The sequence below is a fragment of the Nylanderia fulva genome, unplaced genomic scaffold (assembly GCF_048542155.1).
Source record: "Nylanderia fulva isolate GAGA-0341 unplaced genomic scaffold, ASM4854215v1 Scaffold3, whole genome shotgun sequence".
NCBI classification, from domain to species: Eukaryota; Metazoa; Arthropoda; class Insecta; order Hymenoptera; family Formicidae; genus Nylanderia; species Nylanderia fulva.
Genome location: NW_028190368.1, coordinates 3,529,885 through 3,537,858, shown reverse-complemented (window position 1 = coordinate 3,537,858; position 7,974 = coordinate 3,529,885). Strand labels below are relative to the sequence as shown.

Genomic DNA, 7,974 nt, shown 5'->3' with positions numbered 1-7,974 from the left:
ATTAATCGTGATAACAAAAAACAGTCTTATAAATTGACATTTGTTATTTATTGCATACAGTATCCTTCACAAGTTCGGAAACACTTTACATTTTACAGTTAAACAATCGCATGGCAGCGATTTGTCATAAATAACAATGTCCTTTAAATCGATCGTTGAAATTCCTTCGCACTACCTCACGTATTTAGCCCGTATGTCACAGTATTCCTGATTGACCCCACTGTAACCATCTCATCCGGATTCACGAAGGCGTAATGCGCGCGACAGGGCCGTAGCGTCTAGATGGGTGCAAAGGGGCGCAGGCGCCGTGCCCAAGAGAGACCCTCAGTCGTCGGCGGAAGCTGAAACGTGCGGGTTCGGGGCCGGCCGTGGACTGTAAAACGGTGACGTAGGTGTACACATTTTGCGCGCGCCAATTATCGACGAGGATCGACGTTTCGTACATGCGATAACAGGATCCGTCTGCGCGACGAAACGAACGTAACGAGCGGATAATGTCGCGATTCCTATTGGACGAATGTTTTTTTACTCGCGCGGTGTCATAGATAAGATTGAACATAGCTGACAGTCCAGTTTGCAGTTGAAAACTATGTATCAAAGTAAGTACTGATTAGTTTTCATATACATCATTTCTTCGTAAATTACGCAGTACATATATATATATATATATATATATATATATATATATATATTGTTACAAAATTTTTATGTTATGTAATTCTTTCCTACATATATTTTGTATTGTATATTCAGAAATTACTAAAATTTTAAACACATCTATTTAAAACATTACTAAACATTACACGTCTAACTTCGTCAATCACGTCGAAAATTAAATTAGCCAGTTGTAAAAACCGTATAGTTGGAATATACTTAATATAGTTTCTATTACAATTAAATTAATATTATACAATTAATTTACTATTCTAAGAAAGAGAAAGAGAGAAAGTTCGATGAATAAAAAAAATATTATACATAATTTAAAAGTGTAGAATAAGATCTCTTTCCTCAATAAAATTAAGGTATATATTTATTGGTATTAAAAATTAATTTGTGATTCTACTTTTTTATTTAATAATATTTTAATACATCAATTTTACAGAAAAACAAAAAATGAAATTTTAAAAGCTTTAAGATCTCTTAAGAAGATGTAAAAAGAAAGAAAGAAAAAATAATTTTATCTGAATTTTAAAAAATTTTTAAAAAAATTAATTTAGCAAAAATTTTACAGTCTCTTTGTGCACTATAAATTGTACACAGAAAATTCAATTTTTTTCCTTGTAAGAGATTTTTTGCAACAGTTTTTGCATTGCTATTAACGCCGTGTATATTTAATACACTATATTTACTTTTATCAAATATAACTATAACATAACAGAATATGTATTGTTTACTGTTACCGTAATGCTTTTAATATGTGTATTTACGTATATGTCACGCGTTGCGCGTGATCTATATATTTATATAATATAACATTGCTATGACCGGCCAGATAGAAATTATGGAACACGAGAATTGTGATGATGCAAAACGAAAATAGCGCTTCATTATCAATTTACGTCATTTACAATAATCAATATTGATAATGTTTTATTTATTAATGTTGCAAGATATTAATTCTTTCTTTCTCTTTCCAAGCATGCATAAATTCTTGTTTTTCTATTAATAAAATAAAGCTAATGAGTTTTCAATGACCAATTAATTCAATGGCAGATTAAGATCGGTAAATCCTATAAAATAGATTACAACAGAAATTAACGTTATATACTAAGTATTATGAAACTTAACAATTATTGGAAAAAAATAATAAAAATTTTATTTTGTTATACAAGATAGATACAATAAAAAATGTATATATACATAAACGTATATATGATTTATTCAACAATGCGACCGTTTCAAATCCCGTTGTAAATTTAGTTTTGGTATCGTAAATTGAAATTGTTCTACATCGCAGGAAATATCGTCAAAATTCGTAATTTAGATAAAGATCGCACAGTATTGAGCCCTGCTTACTGTATTGTGTCGCCGCGGGTGTCGACCATATCTAGATTCTAATCGGTTCACTCGATTTCCTAGTGTATGAATTGCGGTAACGGCAACTACTGCCTGCTGTGAAATACGTCTGACCACCGACGCGGTGTAACTACTGCGCTCGGTATAATTCTAAATAAATTCACCGCTTCTCAAGGAAGTTTATTTCCATCACTCGCAACTAACAAATCTGAATATTCCTATCAACATTTGTGTTATACAACTGCTATTTACCAGGAAATAAACGTAAAACTCTCTGAATTTAATATACGAACTTTATGCCATTTCTATTATAAATTTTATTAATATAGCAATTACGATTTTTTATCAACTTAGACCTTTTTTCAATATTTTCCATTGACATTTTTATTGACATTAATCTGATGTTGCAAATTATTTTTGTTTATTAATATATACTTTTTGTTATCACACATATATACAAAAAAAAATAAATTATTACAGAACTCTGTAAATTTTTACTTAGTACTTTGAATATTTACTCACAAATGGAAAATAAAAATTACACAATGAATATTTATATGCGATATATTTTTAATAGTTAATTAACCAATTTTTGTTGCTCTCTCTCTCTCTCTCTCTTTACAATTATTTATAATAATAACATAAGTATTTATACACAATTATATACAATATAAAATTTATTAGACGTGAAACGTAAATAAGTAAATAATAATTTCACGATAAATTAAAATATATTAAATTACAATTAGTAAACTTAGTAAGAAAACTACGCGAAGACATTTAGGCTCTAAAAGGACTAAAGAAGCTTTTAAAGGATTAATTTCCTATCCGTAATTAGTTAAAGCACAGAGCAACTTCCTGTGTGTGCTGGTTTGTATTTGTTTTGCTTGCCATGTACTTCGTTAGACTTGTTACGACACCGCAATTACGTGCTAACACGAACTTTATAGTCAGCTACCGAAAACTACGGAACTATAGTGACATGGTCACTTCATTCGCGATAATTAAAATATTGTGGAAAGAACCGATAAAATTTAAAAATAAACAAATTGATTAGATATAATCATATTTTAAAAAATTTTTAAATCTTTTCTAAGCATGCGCTGTTGCGTGTCAATATTTACTTAATAGATAAATTAGAGAAAAAATTTTAAATTTATATTGTGTACAAGAGTTTCAATTCTTGACAAAAATTTGTCGATAAATTTTATCTACAAATTATTCGACCAACTTGAAAAGTTAATTCCTTAAAATAATCAATTTCAAATCATAGCTATTAAGATTTTCTTGAAAATTAACTTTAGAGCTGCAAACAATTATGAATATAATTAATCGTATTTTTTATTTAATTTTAAAGTAAACAATTACTTCTTTCTCTGTCTCTGTTTCTCTTTTAATAGATTTATAATTTAAAAGAGAATACAAAAAATATTTAATACTTATAATAAAATTTTTTTTAATCAATTTTAAATATCAAAAGAAAATAAATTGCTAAAATAAAATCTAAAACTCTTTGTACCATTAAATATAAAGTTGCAGTCTTGTGTTTATTTTTTAAAATAATTTTATTTAATAATAATAAAACATGAAAAAGATTTTTCAAATATTCTTAGAGATGATGTGCTCCAATTATGAATTAAATTAGCTTACATGCAATCGTAAGAGTATTAGTCACGAATAAGACATTAAAACTAACTCATCTCCTCCGGAAACTCGATTTCCATGACACGGCGATTTATCGTTATCTGATTGCGCTCAAAAAACATTTAGCATTATTGTGTCACATAGATACGATAAATTCATAAAAAATAAAAAGTGTTAGAATATATTATCACAAAAAAAGAAGACTAAAAATGCATTATCATTTATTTATTTATTTATATATTATATAAATATATACTTAGTTCTTGACGTTTAATTATATATTAGTGGTTTTTTTAAATATCTCTTTCTATTTATCTCTCAATTAATCAAAGAATTACGTAGGTTCATATATTTATCTCATAAATTTTTACTCTTTCATTAAAATAAATAGCAATAATATATAGATATAAAGAAGCTTTTGTGAAGAAGACCAAAACAGACAGTTAAAGACATTCTCTAAAAAAGAGTTGAAAAGTGTCCGCTACGCGGCACTTTTTTTATTCAACTGCATAAAGAGAAACCAGAAAATATATTCACGCCAGTCTACTCGTTCAATTTAATAACGTCGGTCTGACACCCTATACGTGACCAGATTTCTATTCTATAAACTGTGGAGCGAAGAAGAGGTAAAATTCTCCCAACTTTTGTAGTAAACGCTGCTCTTATCTTTTCATTAATTATCAATGAATATCTTTAATCTTCGACAGCTGTACGTTTCCAGGATATATTACCGAAGTATCATAGCATATTTTAATTATAAATGTAATAATAAAAGTAATTAAACAATTCAATAAAAATGTGAATATAATTTTATTAACTTATTGCAATAAAAAATAAAATACTTTTATCGTGCAATTTTATACTTTTATTAATCTTAATTCATCTTTGAAGATATAACAAAAAATGTTTATTTTTTAATAGAATATTTCTTACATTGTCTGAAAAATAGGAAAAAGAAAACTCAAATTTGCTTTTTTTCTTACATGTATATATTTTTTCTGTCAAATATATACATACTATACAAACAAATAATGCAAAATAGAGAGAGAGAGATGTTAATTATAAATTATTTACTTATATAAGTACAAATATATCCTTAATAATCAACAGTTTGTATTTATTTATTATTTACTGAAAGGTTCGATTTATATTACGTATACTCGTATAATCATTACGTATATTATATAAACTATATTATTCCGATATACGTGTAAATATAATATAATGTACGATATCTTTTCGCATAAATATTAAAGCTAAATTATTTAATTAAACGACATAAATATAAAAAATATTATCGGAGTAAATATTTAGATATTCGAAGCTTATATAAGAATGCACAAAGTATAAATCTTTCCATCGTTTAATCCCTTATTTCCGACTACGCGAATTTCACAAAGATCTCCTTGGTTCTTCCATTAGGAAGGGTAGAAGGAACTTTATCACCATTCCCAGTGAAAAGCTTCGAATACTCGATCCCGCAACGGCAAAACAGTGCACGGTCACGCGATTCCGCAGATCTTGGCGTAACTTTTTTCCTCCGAATCAGCCGAGCGCGCGCGCGCAGCTGGTGCTTAAGGGCGACGAGAATTTGAATAAAACCTAGCGGCGAATCGGAGGGCTTTGCCTTATCCCAAAACCCCATTTCGGAAAGAAATGCGAGTTACATAGGATGGGAAAACTCGTAAAAAGCCGAGCCCGCACAGTCTCTCTCTTCCGACATCTCGACATTTGCGGATCGCGAATGCTTGAGGAAGAAAGAGAGATCCGCCCTTCTTTTTTTCCCTCTGCAATGGTCGGCCTCGACCATTTGCGAAACCGTTCGCGAAATATTCTCTATCTTCGTCTAGCATCATCCAAAGTCGTTAAGAGCCATCTCTCGCCCGGCGGCGTTATTCCGCGCTATTACGCGAACACGGAATGCAGCAGCATGCCTATGTACGCGTTTTACCTTAAGACAAAGGGATTGAATTGAAGCGACGGATGCTGCGAACGAGGCGAATGCGTCTCGAACCGTGGCGAATTTAATGCAACCGGGAGAGTTACGTTTTCGGGAGAGAGCGTTTAATAGCGTTCATATGTTCCGCGTTGTGCAGACATTCTGCACAACGTAATAGCGACGATCTCTTTTGGAAATTGTCGATACCGTTGTCGCGATAATATTCCCCCGTAATCTCGAAGATGCATTAAGGGAATCCTAAACGTCTTGTTTTATTGATAAAAAATGATTTTTGCGCACTCTTTTCTTTTTATTGGTTCAATGGAATAATAAATGTTCTTTCACGAAATTAAAGTACATATAGAAATAAAGAACGAACCTATCAATTTTATTAAAACAAAAAAATGATTAATTAAAAATTTTTTAATTAAAATTTTTTTCGTTTTTAACATAAAATCGGTAGGTTCGTGTTTTGTTTGTACGTATACTTTTTCCATGCCTCTCTCGAAGAAAAGAAGATCTGTACGAATGACATTCTTTTATAACATGTGTTTTTTGTATCAAGTATACAATTCTGAAAGACTGTATATACTATGTAAAACCGGAAGAATTGAATAAAAGAGACGGAAATAGAGCTGACAACGTATTCACAGTAACATCGATTCTGCGAGCAGACCCATTATCTACATGTCCGTCGTTATCCGTTACACAAACCATCGCAATACTTCGAACAAATATTTGCTATTGGACTTTCGTTAGTAGTTATTCTTTGTAAAATACACAAGAGATCCGATCTTAAACAAAACATTTATTCTAGCAGGAAATCTAGATTTCATTCCGAATGACTTTTTCGGAAAATCTTCAACGAGAAATTTTATTTTTCCAATTATAAATTCTCTTCCTCTTCTTGAGTACCTCATTAAATAATTACTGAAAATCACCTGAGGATATTTTATATTTTATCTCTCGATTATATGAAATTAAATCATAAGAAAATACGTGTCTTTGTTGCGTGAAAGAAACTTCGCTTCGCTATTTACAATAATATAGAAACTTACGTAGATTATTATTCGAACTTGCAGCAAAGGACTGCAAAATTTTGCGAAAACGTTGCGAAAATTTCTCCGTTGCTGAATCCGAAACTTAATCTTCGGTGTCTCGCGATATTCCTTCGGATGAAAATCAGCTCACCTCATAGAGTGGTAAACTATGATGAGCGAAACTTCATTCTATTCACGCCACTTTTGGAAGCGCGTTGCAACCACAATAACGGCACAATTACGCGCGGCGTGGATTCTTTACTTGTGCAGCAGCTATGCAACGCTATGCAACGCGTGTTGCAGACATCCTCAGCTATCGCGTCGCATCGCGTCCTCAAAGTAGAATATTTACTCACAAAGTAGAATATTCTATCAGATTCTCAGCTTTTGACTTCGACTGCTTCTTTTATTACTTCCGAAATACTCTTGAAAATGTCTTTAAAACATTTTGTATAATGTTTGAATCCGCAGAAAAGCTCGCGGTCGCTCTGGAATTTAATTATACAATAAAGTTAAGTGTCTCTATTATGCACACAATTATCGTAAAACAATTTCCGTCGTGGTGCGGAGATAATTTTGTGCAATTTTTAAATTGCAGCACATAAAAATAAAAAATAAAAAGATTTTAGAACATTTTATTCATTTTTAAAAATGAATTTTATTAACTGTACACGCGTCATGCGTTTTTTTCGGGTTAAAGTTCTATTATATTACATGTCATAAAATTCTGGGATAAAAAATTTTTAATCTGAAATGAAGAAATATCGAAAAAAATAAAATATAAATTTCCACGCAAAACTTTAATCGACACTCGTTTCTAATATCCCAAATATAAAATGATGTAACACTTTCCTTGATATTATCGTGATTGCATGCAAAACTTAAACTTTTACGTTCGTTTCTACAACCAACTTACACATTTATTATAGAACACCTGCGAATGCCATTTACTGGTTATATTGTCTTTCATAAAAGATCTTGTGCTCATTTATCCCACGAAATAGAATATTCCATTTCCTCCGTCTCGCAAGGCTTCTTGGCCCTGTCGACAACTTTTTACTGTTCCAGCTGTTGCTCAAGATGAATTTTAATCCGGTACTGTATCTGTTAATATGATTAACGTACAGAATTTCGCAGCAGTATCTCTGCAAATCTAATTACCAGGGAAGTTGCACATAGAAATGAATCCGCGTGCTGTATGAAATAGCGCGAAGTTCGCAGCAGTAATTCGTTAATCGCGCATTATAATTTTTGTTGGAATTTATTTTTAAAACACATGCTATTTAGACAGAGGATACATTTACGCGAGTGGTGTGTACAAAGAGAAAAAATATA

General features: G+C 30.9%; 1 protein-coding gene across 1 annotated transcript in view; it reads left to right on the top strand.

The window, feature by feature from the left end:
* Positions 1–341: 341 nt before the first annotated feature.
* LOC114929154 (junctional adhesion molecule B-like) overlaps positions 342–7,974 on the top strand; it is a 102,319-nt gene continuing 94,686 nt past the window's right edge. Inside the window, exon 1 of the mRNA XM_029300579.1 lies at positions 342–599. The gene's annotated coding sequence lies outside the window, so the exon portion shown is untranslated. The remainder of the gene's footprint in view (positions 600–7,974) is intronic.